Genomic DNA, 25,585 nt, shown 5'->3' with positions numbered 1-25,585 from the left:
GCAGGATGAGATAGGAAGACTGCAAGGCAGGATATCAATAAGATAGGACATCAACAAAGCAGGTTGACTGCAAAGCAGGATATCTATAAGATAGGAACAGGATGACTTTTGCTGACACCCATGCTGATAGAGGAAACCATTCATGCCCCCGCCTCATTCCGATAACCACGCTTTTGCTTCTGTAAACTTGCTTTTTGCTCTTCCCTATAAAAAAAACCCGCCCTCCAGTTGGCAGGCGCGCTAGTCCTCCAAAAGACTTGCCGCCCGCAGGTACCTGTGTTCACCCAATAAACCTCTTGCGATTTGCATCCGTATGGTCTTGGCCTGTTCCTTGGCAGCAGGGAGGTCTCCTCCTGAGAGAAAGTCCTCTTCGAGGGTCTTTCACTTAGTACAAAGATACTTGCACCTTAGTGTTTGGTGTTGCTCCATTCACAATAGCTAGAAAATAAAATCAATCTAGATGTTAATCAATTAATATAAATGAAAATGTACTGTGAATTCATAATGGATTTTGTTTTACACTTATTTTGACACAGTTTCTTTATGTAACAGCCCTAGATGTCCTGGAACTAGTTCTTGTAGACCAAGCTGGCCTTGATCTCACAGAGGTCCACCTGCCTCTGCCTCCAAAGTGCTGGGATTAAAGGTATATACCACCCCCACTCAACTACACAATGGTATTTTATTCAGACATAAGGAAAATGAAATAATGAAATTTATATAGCTGGAAAATATATTAAGTAAGATAATCCAGACTCATAAAGACAAATGCCAAATGCTCTCTCTCACATGTGGATGCTGATTTCTAAATTTTCTATGTGTGTTTTGGTCTGAAGATGACTGTGTTTAGATGATAAGAAGCTAGAAAGGAACTCATGGCATAAGAAAAGGTGATATAGAAAGAAAGGCAATGATGCTCAAAGAATACAAAAGGAATGAAAATCGAATGTGTAAATACTCTAGGATGGAAATTTATATGTGAGAATGAGGGCTCAGGAGTATGAAGAGATGAGGGTGTGGATACATGAAACAATTAAATATAAGTATGTAGGTATTAGGAAAAATATTAAGAAGAAGCTCTCTGCTGATGCAAAATAACTCCAATTAGACCAGATTAGACCAAATTAAAGATGCCCATGTTTAATAAATGCAGCCCTCTCGGGTCGCTGGGAGCATGGCAGGGAAGGGTGGGAGAAGACACAGAGAGAGACCATGCAAACCCCCACCACCACCACCTGTTCCTTTTTCCAGCATGAGCCTAAATAGCCTGTGGGAGTTGTCCTGACCTTCCATGGGGAGGGGTCAGCATTTGACAGACTTTCCCAGAGGTATAGTGCAGATCAAGGCAATTCCCAGGTCAGGGGCTAGGATGATGCTTCCAACTTAATATTACATTCCAGACTCTTTTGATATAAGGGTGTTAGAGGGCTGGGGTCTCACTTTCATTCAAGCAGTAGGAAAATGTCATAAGGAAACCTAATAATTTATAAATTAAAAATAAATTTGCTCTATAAGTAAATCTTAGCTAATGAAAGAAATGATAAGATTTGGTTTTGTTAGGAAGCATTCTTATTGTTGTGGAATATTATTTAATGATATATAGACTTGTTACATTTATTTTTGCTATGTGTAACATGAGCAGGGGTCCTGTTTGTTGTGGTTTTTGTCTCGCCCAGTAGCCCACAACTGTTTAGCCCCAAAGAAAATCACACATCGGTCTCCATAAAGTATAAGCTGATTGGCCTATTAGCTCTAGCCTCTCACTGGCTAACTCTCACATCTTGATTAACCCATTTTTCTGATCTATGTTAGCCATGTGGCTCAGTACCTTTGTTCAGTGGGGCAGATCACAACCTGCTGCTTCGGTGGTCTGGGCAGGAGTGGGAGGAATCAACTTCCTCCTTCCCAGAATTCTCAAAATTACATCATTTTTACTTTCTGTTTGGTTTTCCCACCTATATTTCCTGCCTGGCCAATCAGTGTTTACTTATAACATGATTGACAGAATACAGACAATTCTCCCGCACCGCTCCCCCCCCCCTTTTTTTTTTATTGTAAAAAAAAGGAAAATATTCATAGTCCATTTTTTGTTAATGTGGGTGTAGTATTTCAGGCTACTTTCAGCTTGTTGGGAGTGCTGATAATCTTATGGGTCTTATGGGGACCTAAAGACAATTTAGAGTTTTGATTAAGTCCTGACTGAAGTATTCTGTGAGTCTTGATCATCTCAGGCAACAGTCTTGAATCTGTTTTGGATGAAGAACTCAGACATCTGGACCATCTATTTCTGTCGGAGATTTTTTCAGGTGACCTTTCTTGATCAATGCTGATTTTTTTTAACTCTGAATAAATCAACAGCCTCTCATTTTTTGTGGAAACAAAAGCAAAATCTCTTCTCCAAAGTAACATACCTTTTGACTTCAATTCTGAAGCCAAGGTATTTTCAAAATACCTATCTTGGATTAATTCTGTAGCATTTATAAGCAAATATCTTTTAGCAGCTGTTGCTCCTTCCTCAGCATTTAAACAATATAAAGAGAGCATAATAACATACAGTATCAAGATTCTCTGTGTATTTTTCATCTTTACTTGTCTTTATTTTAACCTTTATTTCTTTGATTTTTACTTTTAACTTTTGGCTTTTTGAGACAGGTTTTCTGTATATCTTTGTCCTGGAATTCCCTCTGTAAACCAGGCTATCCTTGAACTCACAGAGATCTGTCTGCCTCTGCCTCCAAGGCTACTCTCTATTTTTTTTTACTCTGAGAACTTTAACCTTTAGCCTGTATATATTTTTAACACACTGTAAACTATTTAGAGGTTTTCTTACTCTTTAAATCTCTCTTTACTGTATATCTCTCTTTTTTTTGACCACATGGGTCTTTAATTTGCTAAGGAATATGGAGAAAAGTGTTTTTTTTTTTTTTGCCACAACTTTATGACGTTTTAAGGTCCTTACCAGGAAGCAAGTTGCAATAGTAAGCAACAGTCAAAAGCTCCTATGGCTTTTCTTGCCAGGAAGCAAGCTGCAACATTGTATCCATCAGGACTGCCTGCTTGAAAGTGTCAGAGATTTTTCCTGGCAGGACAGCCCAGAAAGCCTGCATTTTAAAACAGCAAACCTGCTATGGCTGAAAAGTGAAATTGTTTACTCTAGTCTTTACCAAGCTTTCTCAGGCTTTCTGTGGATGCAGTTATCCATGTTGGGCACCATTTTGTAACATGAGTGGTCGTCCTGCTTGTTTGTGTTTTCTGTCCTGCCAGGTACCCCACAACTGTTTAGCCCCAAAGAAAATCACACATAGGTCTCCATAAAGTATAAACTGATTGGCCCATTAGCTCTAACCTCTCACTGGCTAACTCTCACATCTTGATTAACCCATTTTTCTGATCTATGTTAGCCATGTGGCTCAGTACCTTTGTTCAGTGGGGCAGATCACACCCTGCTGCTTCGGTGGTCTGGGCAGGAGTTGGAGGAATCAACTTCCTCCTTCCCAGAATTCTCCTGTTCTCATTACATCATTTTTACTTTCTATCTTGTTTTCCCACCTATATTGCCTGCCTGGCCAATCAGTGTTTATTTATAACATGATTGACAGAATACAGTCAATTCTCCCGCACCAGCTATGAAATATTATTTCAACTGTGCAAAATATGTATTACATTTGTTTATACTTTGTTTAAAAAGTAAGGAATGTTACATTTGTTTATGCTGCACTTGTTTCATTATGCCAAAATGTGGTTCATTAGTTTCTTTATACCTGCCCAAGTCACCTGACTGATCTCATAAGAATATGAATGGCTAATAGCTAGGCAGGAGAGGGATAGGCAGGCTGACTGGCAGAGAGAATAGTTAGGAAAAGAAATATAGGTTATAGAGAGAGGAAGGGGGAGAGGACAACGGAGAAAGAGAGAGACACTTCCAAAGCTAGAAGCCAGCCAGCCTCCAGTCAGCCAGACACAAGAATCAGGAAAGCAGGACAGAGAGAGAGAGAGAGAAGAGAGAGAGAGAGAAGAAGGGAAGGAAGGAGGGAGGGAGGGAGGAAGTAAAGGATAAAAGAAGTAAGGAAGGAAGAAAAGAAAGGTAAAAATCCCCAGGCAAAACTTGGATGAAGAGAAATAGGTTCAGTTATAAGAGTTAGCAAGAAATGTGCATATATAAAGGCAAACATTAATAACTGATATTAAGTCTCCACATCATGATTTGGGAACTGGTTGGTGATCTAAAAGAAAAACCCTGATAAACTTATGGTCTACTTTTTGAATGAACCCAGTGTCAGAACATATTTACTACTGTACTTGTTCAGCCATTTCCTTATTGTCATTTTCTCAAACAAATTCTGACACACTTTCTTCAAACAGAACGGATATCATGCATTAATATATTTGTTTAGGCCTGAATGAAAATGAGTTCCTGAATATTAGGTACAAATATTAAATGTTTTCTGAAATGTATCTGTTTTCCTCTGTCCACATACATGCCACCCATAATTTTTGAAGATATCTAATTTTTGTGGTATTAATTTTATTTCTTTGAGGCATAGCAATTTAAATGCATATCACAAAGAAGATAATGATTGGGAATCCTGGTAACAGATTGATACTTTAGTGGCATTTTCCTTGAGAAGTTTATATTTTAGCAAAGAAAAATTATGGGTCAAGCTTACAGTGATCTCGAAAGATTATCTGTGTCTTTTTGAAGATTCTCAAGGAAGAAGTGTGAGTAGAGTGTAATGATCAGGGAAGAGTGGGATTCCTAATTAGGAGAGAGAGTTAATGAAGGGTGAACTTGTACAGATCCTTGTAGGCTATTTGTCCCAGAATCTTAAGAGGTATTTGTTAACTTCAATCAAATTGCCTTGTTAATTAGCTTATGTGACCTCATAATCTACCCTTGGATATGTGGAACTCTCTGTCCAAAGAACTCCATCAGTTCTCACATAATTGAAATGAGATAATGGTCTCTCATAAAGTAATCATGAATGGGAACTAGAAGGGGAAAATATATACAATATTTTCAAATTAATGCTAAATTTAAAAGCACACCCTTTGGCAATGACTTAGTTAGGGTTACTATTGTTACGATGTGTGGGAGACACACACAGATGTGAGCCTGTTTCATCTTGACTGGAGGTCAGAGAATCTGAGCTTATCTTTGTTCTTTTAATATTGTTGACAAGTATGGCTACATGCCCTGACCCAGGGTGTAGTTACTTGATGTTTTGAACACTAAGATGGCCCATAGAGGTAGATCTGATCTTCCCTGACAAAAGGTAAGAGAATCTAAGTCCACTTCTGCTCCTTCTTTTAAAACAGGAGGTTTGACACAGTGAACAGCTGCCTACAGGGTACTTGGTGTAGGGTGTGTTCATTGACTATCCTGCCCGGGACAAAAAAAAAAATGCTTTATTCAGGAAATAACAACTTCAAGTACTGAAGCAAGTAACTGTTCTTGTTGTACTTTGTGCCATGTTAAAGCATTCTTTTTCCTCCCCACTTTTGTATTGGTGCATAAAGTATATAAAAATTAAATACAGGTAAGTTCAGTATTCAGTATACAGTGAGTTGCCCTCCTAGTACTATCCTGTGTTTCTGTATTTCTTTCATATCTCTGTTCCTCCTACCTAACTTTTATAATTCACATGCCCCTACCCTGGAACATACAAACCCCTTCGTGGCTGGACCACAATAAAAGTCACCCCAAAAAGGTGGTTTTTGACAATTATGAAACATAACCAATAAGTAAGTAAGGGGCAAAGGGGCTCATTAGGCTTACACTCCATAATACTATTTTCATCATCAAAGGACTTTAATAGGGCAAGAACCTAGAGGCAAGAGCTGATGCAGAGGCCATGGAGTGGTGCTGCATACTGGGTCCTCCTCATAGTGTTCCCATACTGTTGTCTTATAAACCCCATGATTACCAGCCTATGATGACACAACCCACCATGGACTTCTTTCCCCATCAACCACTAATAAAATGTACCACAACCTGATCTAATGGAGGCACTCTCTCAGTTGAGGCTTCCTCCTCTCAGATAAGTCTAGCCTGTGTCAAGTTGACATAAAACAATGCATCAGAAGCATACAAAGTAAAGTTACAAATCAGCATTTGTTTTATGTTCACTACAAAATAAACTAATTTCTAATGTCAAAATGACCTTCTTCAGCTGTAAATTGATATTTTTCATCATGAATATGTGATGATTTCCTATAAGTACATATTAATTTATCTATAGCTTCATTGTCAAAATATTAATGTTTAAACAAATAATTGAATTGCTAAAAACAAAACAGTTGTTTCTGGAGAAGTACATAATAAGATAAAATACTCCAAATTTTTATTCATTTGATATATGGATAAAAGATATTCAAAAATATAGAATTTACTATTCTTAAAGTATGCCATTGGAGCACTGGACTGAGCTCCCAAAGTCCAGTTGAAGAGTGGGAGGAATGGGAATATGAGCAAAGAGGTCAAGACCATGATGGATATGGGTACACCCACTGAAACTGTCACCTGAGCTAATGGGAGCTCACCAACTCCAGCCAAACTGGAAAGGAACAAGCATAGGATCAAACAACCTCTGAATGTGTTGACAGTTGCATGGCTAGGGCAGACTAGGGGCCACTGGCAGTGGCACCAGGATTTATCCCTATTGCATGTACTGGCTTTTTGGTTACCTATTCTCTTTGGGTGATACCTTGCTCAGCCTATATATAGTAGGGAGGGCCTTGAACCTTCCCCAAAGCAATGCGCTTTAACCTATCTGAAGATTTGATGGGGGAAATGAGAGGAGGGGAGGGAGTGAGAACTTGGATTAGTTGGATATATAATTAAAGAAGTTTGTTTTCTTTTTAAAAGAAAATTTTAAAAATTGAAATAGCAAAACAAAAGTATACCATCAAACACTGTTGAATATTTTGCTCTTGGATTTTTACTGTACTTATATAACAGCTCCTGCAGAACAGGGAAATAAAATGAGGAACAAGAGACCCTTAATACAGCTCACAATTAACACAGAAAATAGAATGACAGAAAATATTAGCTAACAAAGCTTACTTAAATAAACCTTAGCAAGACATAGGAGAAAATTAGCAGTGACTTCAAATTTGCAAATCAGATACCTAGTGTTTTTCATCAAACATTTGAAGATTCTGCCTAAAGCAGAACATACATGATTCAAGTAAACATACATAAACAAGGTGCTAGCTATTCTATTTATTTTCAAATCTTCCAATAACCTGTCAGTAAACTTCTCTATGCACAGTCCTTAGAAAATGTCAAAATAAGTTGTGTACTTTTATTGAATAAATGTTTGTATGTTACAGTAAGGCTTCATCGAGTGACTTGACATTATATTTTTAAACTTGCAAAAGAAAAACAAATGACACTTCGAGACCTCAAAATCTAAGAACAGCAAACAATGCACTAATTGCTTTTTGTTTGTTTTTTGTTTTGTTTTGTGCTGAATGTTTATAAATCAGACGAAAGGTCACCAGACACTTAAGGTGCTTAGTAGGTGATTAATGAACAAAAACCAAAAAGAAACAAATGGTTTTGAATTCCTGAAGTAACACTGAATAATTGTATTTCAGCTGTTAATACAACACCTAGACTTCGGGTAAGTTAGGGGAAGATACTGGGGGGGGGGGGATGGGGCAAGGCAGCAGTCAGAATTTAAAAAAAAAATTCTTCTCCTTCCCTCCAAAAAGTTTATTATGCTTCTTTAGACATATATTAGTTTTTTTATTTGTCCTACTCCCTTTGTGTAATATGCTTTCATGTTCTAAACCAAGCTCAAAGTTTCCTTTCATTCACTGTTCATCATACAGCAATTCTTTTTTGAAACCCTGATCCTTGCTTATTGATTATACTCTATAAAACATGTACAAAAGCATAAGTATTGTTTTTTATAGTTATAGCTATGCCAGATTATTGTGGCTTTAATATCAGGTCATTAAATGGTTACACTTCTTCAACATTCTATATCAGGTTGACATAAATCCAGAAATGAAACAAATGACTAAAAAGAGGAAACTGTTCAATTGTATGTTGATTTGGTAAAAGTCTGATTTAAGATGCCTGTTGCATGGAAGTATTTGCTAGTATTTATTTTCAGTGCAATTCACCTGCCTTCCTGGGAAACTGAGCAAAAGTAAATTAGAAGTATATCCTGTTATTGCTAATTTCAAGATTATGCAACTGAGTCCAAAAGGTTAAGTACCTTGTACAAAATACCATGGTCTTAAACAAGATAATTAAAATCACCTCCAGAACATATTAATTTTAAATATTAAGTCATAAAATTTATATGGGTGAAAAAATATACAAATTTTGCCTAGAAAGTACTTGGTAAATGTTGAATTTCCTAACTTATACACAAGTATCATAAGCATATTTAAATGTAATTAGTTTTCACATTATTTTAAAGCATTCTTTTCACTTAAATGTGTTACAGGAAGTATTTGTCTGTCCTGACCACCCATAACTGAAATAACTACATGGAAACTATATTTACTAAATCACTGCTTGGCTCATTAGCTCTAACTTCTTATTGGTTAACCCTTACATTTTATTTAACCCATCTTCATTAATCTGTGTATCACCACAAGGTCGTGGCCTACTAGCAAAGTTTCATCATGTCTTCTGTGGTGAATCCATGATGGTTCTCTAACTCTGCCCTTCTTTCTCCCAGCATTTAGCTCCATCTCCCCACCTACCTAAGTTCTGTCTTATCAGCAGGCCAAGGCAGTTTCTTTGTTTATTAACCAAGAAAAGTAACACACAGACAGAAGGAACTCCCACACCAAAAATGTATTATTTTGGTCATTTATTATGATCATGTTTAAACAATAGTGATAGATGATTATTATTACTATTGAATTAATTTAAAGTTCTGAATAATTTTATGGTTCATCTTAATGCCTATAAGGAACTAAATAAGTAAATCTTTAGAAGATTATGAAATGTAACCCTGATCATAATTTAAATAAAGTTTGCTTAACTTCAGACTTCTTTACTTGCAAGATAGTAGTACTGGGTGTATAATTTATGCTTCCAAACACAGACTAAAATTAAAATAATGGGGAAAATACATATTACTGCAATCATTTATCCTTGTATACCCTCAATTTAATCACTGTTACCTACTTCGAGGCCTCAACATTTTCTTACCATTTCCCCTAATACAAAAAAAAAAAAAAAAACACATAAATTACAAATGATCATCTAACAGTTAATTTGACAAATCATCAGACACTTCTCAATTTGATTCAGTTCATGTAAACTTTATGTGTGTCAAAATTCTTCCATGGTCTATGGATAGTGTTAAAAATGAAATAGTTAAATGAATATCTGCATGATTCCAAAAACATTTGGTTTTTCTCAGCCTACTATATTTTCATCCTATATATTCAGTTCCTCTAACTAGTATGGAAAAAATCAAACATTAATGATCAAACTACCTTTTTCAAATATTTAGTAAAGAAATGGAATTTGAATAAATTTAGAGCATAAGCACCCCAGAAAAGAATTGTCTTACTGCCCAAATAATAATTTATTGAGAAATTATATTATTTCATTATATTTACTTCAGTTTACATTATTTTTTATTTTATTGTAGACAGAGGTTGTTGTCCCACCCAGTCTTGCAGCCATTCAGTCCCAAGGAAAAATACAGAGGCCTAGATTAATTATAAACTGGTTGGCCTATTAGCTCAGATTTCTTATTAACTAATTCTTACTTCTTAAATTAGTCCATAATTCTTGTCGGTGTTAGCCATGTGACTTGGCATCTTTTATCAGTGAGGCATTCTCACCTTGCTTTCTCTTGTTCTGGATGATGCCTGCAGATTGAGCCTTTCCTCTTTCTAGAATTTCTGTTCTGGTCACCCTGCCTATATCTCTTTCCTGGCTACTAGACAATCAGCATTTTATTAAACCAATGAAAGTGACAGATCTGTACAGGATACTTCAAAGTCTTATATGTTCAGTCTTAGCTGGACTTGTAGTAACTGGTGATAGATTATATTGTAAAAATAGTAACACTGTTAACACATGAAAATTGTTACATTAGTTATTTTAGAGGTCCTAACATCAAAAGTATATATTTTTCCTCTTTATTTCTCTTTTTTGAAGATACAGAAAAACAAAACTTATTTGTTTTCAATGGAGCAAGGTTCCTTAGGTTCTGACGTGGATACACTAGAGATGTCTCAGTAGCATACTACATGGAATGTGTTCAGTAGTACAAATGTATTCAATTGAGATTATGTTATACATGTGCCACCTTTTCTCATACAATGGGTCAATTGATACTGATGGCCAGAGTATCTATTTGTGATTCATTCAGGCAGAAATTTCTGTGGTGCTATTTTTCTTTTCTACACATGTACACAAAATACTTATCACATGTTTAAGCATCCAGTCTCTATTACATTGTGTTACATTGTCCTGAACTAAGTCAGATGTAAAGACACTGTCAGCATCAATTGAAGGAAGAGATGAGTAGGAGCCAATGCAAGAATTCATCTAACACCCTAAAAAGCAACATTGTAACACCGGAACCTAGTGGTCATACAGCAAGAAGATTTGATCATTCTAACCCAGAAGAAACAGAAGAAAATCATTTTAAATGTAATTTTATGAAGATGATAGATATGTTTAAAGAGGAAATAAAAAAAACTCACTTAAAGAAATGAAGGAAAAGACGAACAAAAAATTGAAAGAAATTAATAAATCTCTCAAAGAAACCCAAGAAAACCGAGAAAAAAAACAATCAAACAGGTGAAGCAGACAGTTCAAGACTTGAAGTGTGAAATGATTCAACCGTTCAGGATAAAAGCCACACCGTTTTTAAATGCTGATTTTCTGGGAAGTCCTACCAGCACAAACTCTGACTCTTTTAGGTAGGAGGTCTGGCTACAGATTATTTGAGTGGGTTTTGTGATCAGAATATTGCAGTTTGCTTAATGGTGGCATGCACTGGCTATGTGCCTGAGAATGGGACTGTGTGCTTGGCTCTCAGAGGCAGTGAGTGTCTCTGCCATGCTGGTCTAGGTGCAGCAAGCAGATAGTACTATATTTTCCCTAGCAATGATGCAGCTAAGTTTTTAAGAAGCACTTAACATTTTAACAAGTGTTCCTTGACAGTAATGAATTACAGATTCACAATAAGACAGATTCAGACATGAAAGACCTCTAAATGGGTCACAGGTTGGATAAATGTATATAGGCTTAAAAGAGAGAAAAAAAGAGTATAGAGAATTGGAAAAGAAGTAAATGGTTTTTAAAAGTGGGGGTAAAGTCTTTAAAGAGAGAGTACAGACAGTCATAGATTAAAATGAGTAAAGAAATATAAGCCTCGTTAAAATGGAAAATTCAAAGAGAGTCTGGATTATGTATATTATTGTGTTATCTTTGATTTTTTTATGTGAATGAGCTAAGTTCAGAGAGGCATTTTATTGTATGGGCTGTTAAGTTAAACCAGTATGTATATTATAAAGGTATCATGACTTCCAAATTTGGGTCTAAGGATATGTTACTTTGGAAAAGAGGTTCTTCTCTTGTTTCCACAGAGGATGAGAACCTGTGGATTGCTTCCAGACTGGTGTAGTTTGATAGAAAAAGATTCCCTGAAAGGTTGTCTTGAACACCCTCAAAAATTACTTCACCAAGCTGCTGGATAAAATGAACCTAGCACATAGAATACACCATGAAAGGCCTGATTAACAGCACCCCCGAAAAGCAGGAAGCAGTATGGACAGAGCTACACTATATTCCCAAGTATTGTTTATAACTGTTTACATTTAGGAAGGAGTATGCTATAGAGATGAATAATTCGCATTTGTATGGATCTTGGTTTATTGATACAAATTTAAGGTCAATTTTGTTATTTGTATATTTCTGATCTTGAGTAAGATATGGTATTTGTCCAGCAATTTAAAATTATAATGTATAATAAGACATATAGGTTAATAGACATCTATAATAGTCAAATTTGTAGGCATGTTAGTTAGATTTTCGAGATGGAGAGATAATGTATTTCAATTAGATAGGCATTCTTCAAGCTTTTCAAAGAGTACAGAATATGGCATTTAAAATATTTAAGAAATTACGACTTTTCACAACAGTGAGATACATCTGCTCTTGGCAGCACCAATCTACCTTAAGAGGATGATGGGCATCATAGAGGCTCCTTATGAAGGTGGTTAGCCATTTCATTTGGAAAAGAAACTGCTCTTGTCTGGACTGCTTGATTGGACATTCAGGACCCACAGAAAAATGACTGCTGAAATTGCCTAAAGGTGAGATGATCCTTTGGGTTTTCTGCTTCATAAACGAGTCTACTAGACATTCTGCAGGACACAAAGAAAGTAATTGGCACACTGTCAATATATGCAGAACTGTCTTTGAAGTTTTCTGCTTTGTGAAAAGTCTGCTGGATACTACGGGGCTGTAGGTTGGAGATGGGTTCCTCGGTGGTATAGAAGAACTTTGGGTGACTGTCCAGTTAGCGAGACATTTCTGTCAACTCTAGAGTTTTGGAAGTTGCTTACAATGTACTTCCTGTTTACTTAGGTAATATTATATTTTTCTGAAGTCTTTGATGGGGTTGATTAANTAAATATAGTAACTGTAATTCTTGTTTGATACCTGTTTTGTTATATGTAGTTTTACTATATTAAAGTTAAAGCCTTCCTTTTTATTTAAACAGAAAAGGGGAGGTGAAGTGGGACTCCCCTCTGTGTTCTGTGATTACCGTTAATGAATAAAGAAACTTCTTTGGACTGATAGCAAAGCAGAACTTAGGTAGGCAGGAAAAGCTAGGCAGAATGCTGTGAGAAAGAAGGGTATAGTCAGTGGGAAGCTATGGAGCCACTGCCAGATTCAGACATGCTGAAACTGCCTGTAAGTCACTGTCACATGGCAATACAAAGATTAATGAAAATGGGTTAAATTAATATGTAAGAGTTAGCCAAAAAGAAGCTAGAGCTAATGGGCCAAGCTATAATTTAATTAATAAAATTTCTGTGTGATTATTTGGTTCTGGGCATCCAGGATGAACAAGCAGATCCTCCTCCTACATTCTTCAACTCCATCAAAGATTCCCGAAGGATATGATATTACCTAAGTAAACAGGAAGTACATTGTAAGCAACTTCCAAAACTTTAAAATTTGAGTCTAATGATATTCCACTTTGGAAAAGAATTTCTTCTTTTGTTTCCATGGAGAATGAGAACCTGTAGATTGCTTCCAGACTAATATGGTTTGATAGATCACAACTCCCTGAAAGGTCACCATGAAAGCCCCCAAATGAATTACTTTGCCCAACTACTGACTGAGATGAACCTGGCACACAGGATATATCAGAAAGACCTGATTAACAGCACCTGATAACAGCAGGAAACTGTGTTAATTCTGTATTTTTGTGTCTAGAATTCCTTTTTAAGACCTCTCAGGTTTTACTTGGATTTAGTCCCACATTGGGCACTAATTTGTTGAAAGAGGGAGCCACTAGTTCATCCCAGCATAAAAAGAGACAGGTTTACCAATGGAATCTAATCAAAGACCAGAATATTATTCCACATGCCTATGAATACCTGATATTTGACAAAGAAGCTAAAATTATACAATGGTAAAAAGAAAGCATCTTCAATATATGGTGCTGGATGTCAACATGCAGCAGAATGGAAATAGATCCATATCTATCCCCATGCACAAAACTGAAGTCTCAATGGATTAAAGACTTCGATATAAATCCAAACACACTGAACCTGATCAAAGAGAAAGCAAGAAATAGCCTTCAATGCATGGGCACGTGAGACCATTTACTAAATATAATACCAGTAGCACAGACACTTAGGGCAGCAATAAATAAATGGAACCTCCTAAAACTGAGAAGCTTTGGTAAAGCAAAGGACACATTCAATAAGACAAAAAGGTGGCCCACAGAATGAGAAAAGATCTTTATCAACCCCATATCAGACAGCGGACTTATCTCAAAAATATATAAAGAACTCAAGAAATTAGATATCAAAATACCAAATAACCCAATTAAAAATGGGGTACAGACCTAAACAAAGAATAATAAACAGAAGAATCTCAAATGGCTGAAAGACACTTAAGGAAATGTTCAAAATCCTTAGCCATCAGAGAAACACAAATCAAAACCACTCAGAGATACCATCTTATACCAGATAGAATAGTTAAGATCAAAACCACCAAAGATAGCTTATACTGGAGAAGATGTGCAATAAGGGGAACACTCCTCCGTTTTCGGTGGGAAAGCAAACTTTTACAATCACTTTGGAAATCAGTATGGCAGTTTCTCAGAAAACTGGGAATCGACCTACATCAGTACCCAGCAATACTTCTTTGGGGCATATACGCAAAATATGCTCAATCATACTACAAGGATATTTGTTCAACTATGTTCATAGTAGAATTATTTGTAATAGCTAAAACTTGGAAACAATTTATATGCCCCTCAATTGAAGAATGGATAAAGAAAATGTGGCACATTTACACATTAGAATACTACTCAGTGGTAAAAAAAAAAATGACATTTTGAAATTTGCCTGCAAATAAATAGAGCTAGGAAAAAAAAAACATCCTGAGTGAGGTAACCCCGACTTAGAAAGATGAACCTGGTTATTTACTCACTCATAAGTAGATACTAGTTGTAAAACAAAGGATATTGAGCCTATAGCTTCTGATTCTAGAGAAGCTAAGTAACAAGGTAAACCCTAAGAAAAGCATGCATAGATCCACTTGGAAAGAAGAAATAAACAAGATTCGCTGACAAAATTGGGAGCATAGAAGTGGGAGGAGAAGTGAGGGTGGAAGGAGAAAATGAGAGGAGAAGGTAATGGGGTAGGGGAACTTGAAGTAATGGGATAGATGAGATGGAAGAAGGGACAGAGATGAGAGAAAACAAAAAGATAATTTGATTGAGGTAACCATTATAGGGCTAGCAAGAAATCTGCACAAGAGAAAGTCCCAGGAATACACAAGGATGACGCCAGTTAAGACCCTAAGCAATAGAGGAGAAGGTCCCGAATTGGCCTTTCCCTGTAGTCAGACTGATGAATATCTTAAATATCACCACAGGACCTTTATCCTATAGCTGATGGAAACAGAAGCAGAGACCTGTGTAGGAACACTGGACTGAGTCCCAAAGTCCAGTTGAAGAGTGGGAGGAGTGAAAATATGAGCAAAGAGGTCAAGACCATGATGGGTACACCCATTATAACAGTTTATCTGAGCTAATGTGAGCTCACCAACTCCAGCTGGACAGGGAAAAAAACAACCGAGGTCTAAACTATTCCCTTTGAATGTGGGTGACAGGTGTATGGGCCAAGCAGATTGTGGGGCCTCTGGTAGTGGCACCAGGATTTATCCTTGCTGCTTGTACTGGCTTTCTGGAAACCTGTTCTCTTTCGATGGATACCTTGCTCAGCCTAGATATTGTAGCGAGGGCCTTGGGCCTTCCCTAAAGCAATGTGACTTACCCTCTCTGAGGAGTGTGGGGCGGTTAGGATGGGGGTAGGTGGAGGGAATTGGATTAGGGGAGGGAGTGGGAACTGGGATTGGGATGCAAAATAAAAAAAAAATAGTTTGTTTTCTTTTTAAAAGGAAATAATAAAAAAGAAAAGAAATTGGAAATTAGATCATATTAAAACTGCTAATAGCCAATATATTATTACCTTAAAAGACTAATGTATGTACTTTAAGAGAGAATAATATTATGTGATATTTAATTTATTGAAGATAGTATTTAAACTGAGTTTCAGCAGACTGACTTAAGTGTATGTATTCACTTGCAGAGATGACTTATCATAATTTGACTTAACCTCTATAGAATTGTAAAAATAGTTTTATTTCAATTTTAATTTAAAGATCAAATAACAATTTTGAGTGAGCCAAATTGAGGCTATTTAACGTAATACTGTTAAAGGATAACAGGAAAATATATTTTAAATCAGAATATAACATTGTTCAAGGAAGCTTATCCCCCCACTTTTGTTCTTTTGACTTAAAATATGAATATTTAGCATAATCTCTTAAGGATTTTTTAGAACAATGTTTGGCTATGACTTTTCCTGACTGAAGTGAAATTTAAGGAAGTGGGGTCTTGACTACAAGTCTGAGTGAGTTGGACACAAGATTAATGTTTATCAGCAAAGATTTAATCTTATACTCTTTCGTACACATGTCATTTTTATCATGATACTGTAGTAACTTGTCAATGTTAGTAGTGAAAATTAAGAATAAGATGGTGTGTAAGAAATCCTTATCTACAAAAATGTTTTAAAAAAAATCTATAATCATCAATTTGGAGACTATGATTTCGATATATATCATCCATTACATACTTCAAATGATTAAGAGAAAACTGCTGAAATGTGGAACTGTACTTTCATAATTATTTTTTAAAAGTTTAGAAAGATTTGACTTTGAGTTCATTGAAATTCAATTAGACCACTTGTGTTAGAAGAAAATTTGAGTTCAAGATCCTCAAAAAGTTCAAGTTCTACTTGAGATTCCGTGCTACACAGCTTCTATGTTTCATCAGACAACTGAATGTGCTGATAGGTTAATTAATCACATCAGCCCAACCTGAAGGCAACAGTTTAAAATTATTCAATGGAGTGTTGTCAATGTCAATGATTTCTTATTATATGCCTTCATAGAGGAGAGTATATTATTAATGAACAAGTGTTTAACAGCCCTGTTAAACACCAAAGGGTTTAAATTTAATCCCCAAGTTTCTAAATTGTTGTTACTAAAATTGCATTATTAAGTTCATGAAAGTTTTAGGATTCATGTACAGTCAACTGAAAAAAAACACATTTTAAGTTTTTTGTTAAAAATAATACTATTTATCTCAACTTTAAATATATTATAAATATTGATTCTTAACCAATGTTTTTTCTCCTTCCAAGACTTATTTCCCTCATTTTTCTTTACTTCTTTCTCCCTTCCTTTTATTTTTCTTTCTTTCTACTTTTTTCTCACTATGTATCTCAGATATTCTTGAGCTAATATAGTATATAATGGCCTCAAACTTGCTATCTTCCTTTTTACCCCATTTGGATATATAGGTGTGGATCACCATAAGTAAAATTCAAGTAATATTTCATTTTATATTTTTAACTACATGGGTTTCTTTAGTAACATATAGGTTAGTAGGAAAGATCAGTCAACTAATTGTCAAGATATTCTATTTATAGAAAGCTTTATGGTTCATTTTATAAACATACAATATTTGTATTATATATTCATTTCTTGACTGACATTGAAGATGTTGTACTTTCCTGGCTACTGCAAATAGAGTGATAATAATAAATAAAAACCACAAATGTCTCTGCAGTAGTATATAGACTCCTTTGGGTATATGCTAAAAAGAGTGCGTGTCGGGACTGAAATCTCAAGGTCCAAATCAGGAGCAGAAGGAGAGAGAGCACAAGCAAGGAACTCAGGACCGCGAGGGGTGCACCCATACACGGAGACAAGGGGGATGTTCTACCGGGAACTCACCAAGGCCAGCTGGCCTGGGTCTGAAAAAGCCCGGGTTAAAACCGGTCTCGCTGAACATAGTGGACAATGAGGACTACTGAGACCTCAAAAACAATGGCAATGGGTTTTTGATTCTACTGTACCTATTGGTTTCGTGGGAACCTAGGCAGTTTCGTGGATGCTCACCTTACTAGACCTGGATGGAGGTGGGTGGCCCTTGGACTTCCCACAGGGCAGGGAATCCTGATTGCGCTTTGGGCTGACGAGGGAGGGGGACTTGATTGGGGGAGGGGGAGGGAAATGGGAGGCGGCGGTGGGGAAGAGACAGAAATCTTTAATAAATAAATAAAAAAATAAAAATAAAAATAAAAAGAGTGCGTGTATTTGCATTATTTGGTAGTTTGAAAATATTTTTATTGGTCTCAGTAATTACTGTATCACTTTTTACTAGCACTGGTGGTGAAAAACTGTTCTCCTTTCCCCACATTCATACAAGAATTTCAAAGCCGGGCGGTGGTGGCACACGCCTTTAATCCCAGCACTCTGGAGGCAGAGGCAGGCGGATCTCTGTGAGTTCGAGACCAGCCTGGTCTACAGAGCTAGTTCCAGGACAGGCTCCAAAGCCACAGAAAAACCCTGTCTCGAAAAACAAAAACAAAAACAAAATTCATCATCTATTCCTTGGATCTTCGTCATTATGTTTGGGATAAGATGAAATTTTATAGTAGCCTTATTTTGTATGTTGTTGGTACCACATTCTGTATTGGTTTGTGTTGTTGGGCTAAAACACCAAGAACAAGGCAACTTTGGAAAAATAAGAAAGAAGAAGTTTATTTTGATTTATGATTACAGAGGTTTTTAGTTTATGATGGTGGAAAGAATAGGCAGAACAGTTGTAGCTGCAAGCTGAGAAGGCAAACACTAGAAATGTTTCTAGGTTTGCAACCTCAAAGCCCACCCACAGTAAGATACTTCCTCCAGTAAGAAAAAAAAAAACCTGTACCTACAAAAGTAACAAGACTGACTGTGGACTAAGTGTTCAAATACATGAACCTATAATAGACATTCTGTTTCAAATCATAATACCACTATTTCATCACTAGGCATGTCTGTATGAACCAGTCATTATTATACCTCATGAAGTTTAAATTTATGAAATTTAGGTGATTATTTTTCTTCTTTAGTAGGATACACAGCATTTTCCTGTGCTATAAAAGAAAACCAGTATGAATCAAGTTATGTACCACCTTGATTTCATGATATTCTGTTCCCCAATTGTGTTGTATCTTCAGCAGTAGTGTCTTACCAGCAAATTATGTAGGGTAACCAAGAGCAACAGAAATAGGTTGCAATTTTCTAGTGCTTGTGAGACTTCATTATCCAAGGACTCAAAGTTAAAGAGAAGTAACCTAATCCTGAAACCAGGCATATTATCTGTTAGCAGCTGGTATCTTGCTGGTATCATGTCAACTCCTTATCCAGTATCATATCTGTCTAAAATTAAGGAAGCAGAGACAAAAATATTTTAAAGTCAAGAGACCAGGGCATTCATTGTGAGACTATTTGTGCCATATGCCATAGGAAAGCTGCATCCTGGAAATCTCAACAACGTGGTTGCATACATGCTACCATTATTTTCACCAAGATGATAATGGACTAAATTTCTAAGCTGTCATATAGTCCCAGTTAAATGTTTTCCTTTATAAGAGTTGTCATCTTCATGATGTCTCTTCACAACAATAGAAACCCTAAGATAATCCTCAAATATACAATAGCAGCCTTACATCTTGATAGTACCCAATAGCTATCTATATATACTGAAAATTATGCTCAATATGAAGAAATTCATGCTTGGTTCTTGAAACCTAACAAATTTTCTCTGACTAATGAGGTCCTTGATTTAAAGTGAGCTTAATACTGTCACTGTATAATGTTTAATAAAACTCAGAGACAGAAATTGGAGTTCAGCACCCTGAAGGTCAGAAAAGCAAAACAGCCAACCACTGGCTCTTATCATTACCTCAATTTGAAATAGCCATCCTGCCTTCAGAAATCTCAGAATGATCCTTTGCGTGAGAGCTGTCTCCTCTCATATTCCTTTCTAGTGCTTGGATGGAAGGTGTGCAACACTACTTTCCAGTTTCTGTGGCAAACTGTTGTGGCAACTAGGACTAAAGGTGTATGTCACCACTGCCTGGTCTGTAAGGCTGATCAGTGAAGCTCTTTTACTCTCTGAAGTACAGGAAAACTTTATTTATTTATTAAAATAAAAATGAAATATCTATACCTATTTCTATATCTATAGCCATATCTATATCTATTCTGTACAAATCTATATCTTTCTATATATCTAGGATAGTGATATCTATGACAGATGATAAAGAGATAGATAGATAGATAGATAGATAGATAGATAGATAGATAGATTCTATTATCCCAGATAAGATATTACAGATAAAAATGTGGAGATTTTAATGTGTATATCTTAATTTACTTTTAAGCAATATATCATGATAACTGTATGGAAGTAAACATCATACAAAATTGTATGTTATGCCATTGTAAGTATTTCTAATAAATTTCCTTTGTTTTACTGTTATCTTGTCTAAATAATCAAATAAAAAATGGTAATAAGGAAAGGTCTATCCTGATTTAAATAATTTGCTGCCTTTCCACCATTAACTTTCCACTTGATTTCTGAAAAGAGTGCTCTGACCTGATTTGTTAGGGTCATTCCATGTTGGGCATCTGTAACTCCAGTTATAAATAAACAAAGAACTTGTATGTTTTCTGGAGGATTGGTGTCTTTGTTGTTATAATGTTCAATTGGATCTTTTTTATTTTCTCTTACTCAAAAGTTGTCTTTGTCTGAGATCAGTACAGCTACTAAACCTTCCTTTAAATAGTCTTACAATACAATCTTTTCTATCCTTTTGTTGTTAACATGTTTTATAATCTTTACAAGTTCTCTCTCTATATATATATACAATTATATTGATCATAACTATTCCCCATTATTCCAAATGTCCTTGTATCATATTCTTTCTGAACTCCATGTAATTCTTATGAAATAGTTTATTTATTTATATAATTTTTAAGCCACAGATTTCAGTTTTTGCTCCCCACATACTCGTGAATATGTGGTATCCACTCAAGTGTGCTCTACATACCAGTAGATGCTATCAACACATCTTCCAGCTCACACATTCTTTACAATGTTCTCTGAAATTTTGCATGTGGTAAAGTGAGAGGTAAAGATTTAAAAAATGAAGTACACATGAAAAAACTATTTAAAAACCTATGATTTTTTGCAAAATAATTTTAAAAATTAGTAGGAGGGGTAGTAGAACATATATGATTTGAAAGCACAGGAGGAAAATAATATAACCGAAGGTTTTCTGCTAACATTTATCCACTTAAAATGAAGTTAATTTCATCTAGGTAATATAATTGAGGATTCCCATGTTTATAGGCTTTTGGGAATATATGCACATTGATATGTACAAATTCACACACATTTGTTGATACAGTATAAACAATGGATCCTCATTTTTTTTGCCATTATAGCTTATTTATTTGGGGGTACAGGTTCTGAAATTTTTTTCTGTAGTTTTTACCTTTTACTTTTGTCTACCTTCTTAGGTTTTGAATTTATCTATGTGATTTATTTTCATCCTTTCTCAGCATAAATTTTATATTTTTTTCATTGACGTCATTGTACTTGTAATATACAGGCACAGTTAATCTATGTTGCCTTTCAACACTAAACCACTTCAAATTACTCCTACCTTGAAACTGAGTATTTTCAAATTAATCTCTTGCCCTAATACACTCCTGTCATTTATTACATTTATTATACTGATATGTTTAAAAATTTCAGTAAGTGTGTTCCAAAACTACAATGGTTATAGAATTCTACCTCAAGAAAGTAAAGCAGAAAATGTGACTGTCCATCTTGAAATTATTCAGCCACAGATAAGGCTGCACTTCTGGGTTCTAAAGGCAGGTACATATGGACGGGTCATCAGGAACAAAGGGCCCTACATGACACATGTGCACACATGCATGATTACATCCATGTATGACTCAGCTAAATTTTTTGTATGCATGCATGAATCGCTCATCATCTGTGTCATTAGTGTGACATAGTCACGCCAGTCCCTGTGTGCATGTGCTAGGCATTTTTTAAAGGTGGACACACAATCTCAGTCCCTCTCTCTGAACACCAATTCACAGTCCTGTATGCACCCCCTCTAATAAACTCCTAAGCAGGTTTGTTGTGTGTTCTGTGTTTTCTTTTCACTCGTGCCAGGTAATTTTATTGGTGCTGCGAGTTTCAGGAGGCTCTCCTGAACCAAGCTCGTCTCCCAGGGTCGGGATCCAGAAACAGGTATTTTCTCCACAACAACCACGTGTTCCATATGCCTGAGTGTGATTTCTATTCACACCACCAACTTTAATTGGTGAGTTTCCCCATTCTGTGCAGCTTAACTGTTTCTCTGAACCCAAGGAATTGATTGTTGAGCTCCAGCAATCCTCTGGTGTTCCTAGAAACAGGGGGACTGCTCCCAACCATGGTCTTCAAGGCTATGATTGTGCCCTTCATTGACATTCATATGGATTGCTTCCCTTAGCTGAAATTATGTTTGGATTGGCCCAGGGCCAATCCACTCACGACTGGGGTCCCAGGGTCCCTCAATTTCTTCTTTCTTTTTTTCCCCCATTTCTTTTCTTTTCTTTTTTCCCCCCTAACTGTGAAAGGCCTCTTGGAGCAGCCTCTGGCCTCTCTGGCTTCCAAATCACCCCTACTAGATCCAGTCAAGCAATAGCACCCGACTCAAGGGTCAGGGGACGCCCTCCCACAGGTCCTGTGGTGTTCGTGCCAATTTGCACTCATCTTATAGGGGGAGACGTCTTGTTATAGGCCTTTTGATGTTGCCATTTCACGGGTTTTCACAATTTCAGCTGTGGGTACCAAGCCATCCATGTCTGTCCCCCCCTGGGGTGGACACCTTTTAGGGGCCCTAAAACCACAGGCTTTAATTCCCTACTTCTTCAGCTGTTTACCCTCACTCTGCCGGTGTCCTGCCAACTCCACTTTTATGGGAGCTTTCTAACTACTGTCTGCAGGAGCTTTCTAACTACTGTCAGTGCACAGGCAAATGCAAAGAGTTTCCTCAAACTGTCCCTGCTTGCAACAAGAGTGGTCCGATCCAAGAGGTGGCTTTTTTTTTCCTCAATTCCAGCGTTTTGCTCCCCTCTGCAGCTTGTGGCATGGCGGCTCAGCCACAGGATGGATCACGCCTGTAGGTCTCTCTTATTAAGCTTAAAATCCCTGCAGCTCAAAAATTGTGGCTTTTCCATGCAACATGTGACCACTGCCATTTTGAGTCAAGTGACTTCACTACCATCTTAACTGAGTGGCTTTTTCATACAACATGTGACTGCTGCCATTTCAACTGTGGTCAGGAGACTTCGACACCATCTTGGCTGAGAGCCAGGTAAGGTGACCAAGTTCTACCATCTTTACTGAGGCATTGCCTGCCTGGTTCCCCAGTGTTACTTTGCCACCATCTTGGCTGACAGGCAGGTCAGGTGACCAAGTTCTCCTATCTTTACTGAAGTATACCCTGCCTTATACCCCAGTTTACTTATGTTTTTTCTCTTCACTAAATTCCTCTTGTTGACTCTGTTGCATGTGTTTTGCACAGTGGCATGCCTTTGGGCCTACCAAGAGCATCCTCTTTGCCCAATTCCTGTTCACTCTCTGTGTGTTCATACATGTAACTTAAATATACCTATGTTCAATGTTATAATTGTTCACTGAATCTCATTTCAGACTACAAAAACAATAAGTCTCATGTTTTAAACTGGTATGTACTTTTAAGTCTCTTACAAAATTACTTTATATTTAATCCAACCCTCATTTGAAATATATTAAGCTGGTCTCTACTATTGTCAGTTTTGCCATTAACCTTCTATTGCAAGCCGTTTTTTCTTCTTTCTGTCTCTTTATGAGTATAAATCTTACCTGTTAAGTTGAGCGCCAGTGCAGTCAACCTCAGACCCAGCCTTCCAGGCAGATTCTATACTGTAGTTATACCTGATAAACAACCCTCAACTGCTCGGAGATCTAGGGGATATGGCATTTAAATATTTAACTATTAAAAACTTTTTATAATAAAAAGAGAGAGGTTGGCTCCTAGCAGCAGCACCATATTTCTTCCAAAGAAACCAGAAGAAAAATGGGCACAGAACAATGTCCATCTGCAATTCACTTCAACTGCCAAGCACTGACCACTGAACAAAACTGCCTTTCATCTAAACTGAATATCTCCTGACGTGGACAGAATCACTGGATTGACAGCCTACCTGCTCAGTTCACGGTATGCTTGTCTTCCTACAGATTTCTTATCCCACAGGATTTTCTGGAGTCTGGCAGGCCCTGCACTAAACAGCAGAAGGCAAATGCAACCTTCAGCAACCATGGAGGATCCTGAAGAGTAGCTCTTGGTGCCAACCAAGTACGTGCTCTGTCATTTTTTTAATCAATAACTCAAGTAAGATTTTTATCCTTCTCAAAGATCTCTAATGCCATTTGACAGCTGAGAGACTTTGTCAGTTTAAAAGGACAACCTTACCAAACAAATTTCAGTAAAATACATATACAGGACTGTACATTATAAAAGTGTGAGGACAAATGTCAAACTTCTCTCTCATTCTGCTTTCCATAGTCTTAAAAATACTTTTCATTGTGCAAAAATATCTGTCACAGTCATTCTGACATAAATATGCTACTATTTATACAATATATATGCCTAAAAATTCTGTTTTCACAAACCCAAGGTATTCTTGTGAGTTCCAGAGAGCTGAATTGAAGAATCCACCTTAAACAGGTCAGATACACCCCCCTCAATTGTTTGGTCCTTTTTTTCCCCCTTAATTTAACTTTGTCCTCTGTTTTGCCAATACCTTAAACAGGTGTAAGGGACACCAGACATTTTCATACCACAAACACCAGACAGGAGCAGAGAGACCAGCTATGCCAGGATGTGGCCAGCACACAGCCTTCTCGGGTTCCTCCCAAAGACAACACTCACAAATAAGCAAGATGAAGTTTTGAGAATCAACCACCCCAATTCCTTTAACCTGTAGTGCCTAACCTCTTGCCTTTTTATTATAAAAAAAGAGATGGGAATGTAATGATCTGTTCTGTCTCTTTAAGAGACAAGCTATGCCTACTCCCTCCCCTGTCTGCTGAGCAGGCTGATCTTCACTTTCCAACCTATATTTTCTCTCTTTTCCATCTCCCTCTCTAAGAGACAGCTTATGCCTCTCCCCAATTCTCCCCTTCCCCCTTCTGTCTTTCCCTTCCCTTCTCTCTCCTGCTCTCTCATTTCTATCTCTCCCTCTCCTTTTCTCCCTTTCTCCCTTCCTTCTCCATAACTCACTGAATAAATATCCAACCTTAATCTGCATGGTGTTCCTATCCATGCCCACCGTAGCATTTCTCCCTACCCAGTACCAGCCACAGGTCAGGGACCTGCAGCCTTCCCGGACTGGGACTGACTGCTCTCAGGGCCCGCTGCCTGCTGCCACGTGGCCTGCTGCCACTGCTTGGGGAGCTGTAGCATTTCTGCTGCCTGCCACAGCCAGGGATCCTGCATTTTTAATAATCCATTTCATACCTATCCACCACTGAAAGAAGAACAATATGCACAAAAAATTAACTAAAATAAAATTATATCTTAAACTAAAGGTAACACATGGAAAATACAGAGAAGGTACTGTATATCACAAAAATATTAGGTAGTAAAACCAAAATAAATAATTAGGAATTTACATATAATATTGTTTTATATATATAATGCTCAAACATTTTTGCACAGGCAAAGTTGGTCAAATGAAAAGAAGAGCTATGGATATGAAGAAAACAGTTGTGAAAAAGTAGAAAGCATTTATATTAAAATCATGAAATTATTAATAATTTTAGTACTCACAGAATTTCCTGGCCTTGATATTTAAAAGTGCTTTTCAGTTTTCCATTACTCTTTTCTTCAT

The sequence above is a fragment of the Alexandromys fortis genome, unplaced genomic scaffold, assembly GCF_014885135.2.
Source record: "Alexandromys fortis isolate MF-2015 unplaced genomic scaffold, M_Fortis_MF-2015_v1.1 scaffold_114, whole genome shotgun sequence".
NCBI lineage: Eukaryota > Metazoa > Chordata > Mammalia > Rodentia > Cricetidae > Alexandromys > Alexandromys fortis.
Note: the sequence above shows the minus strand (reverse complement) of the source record.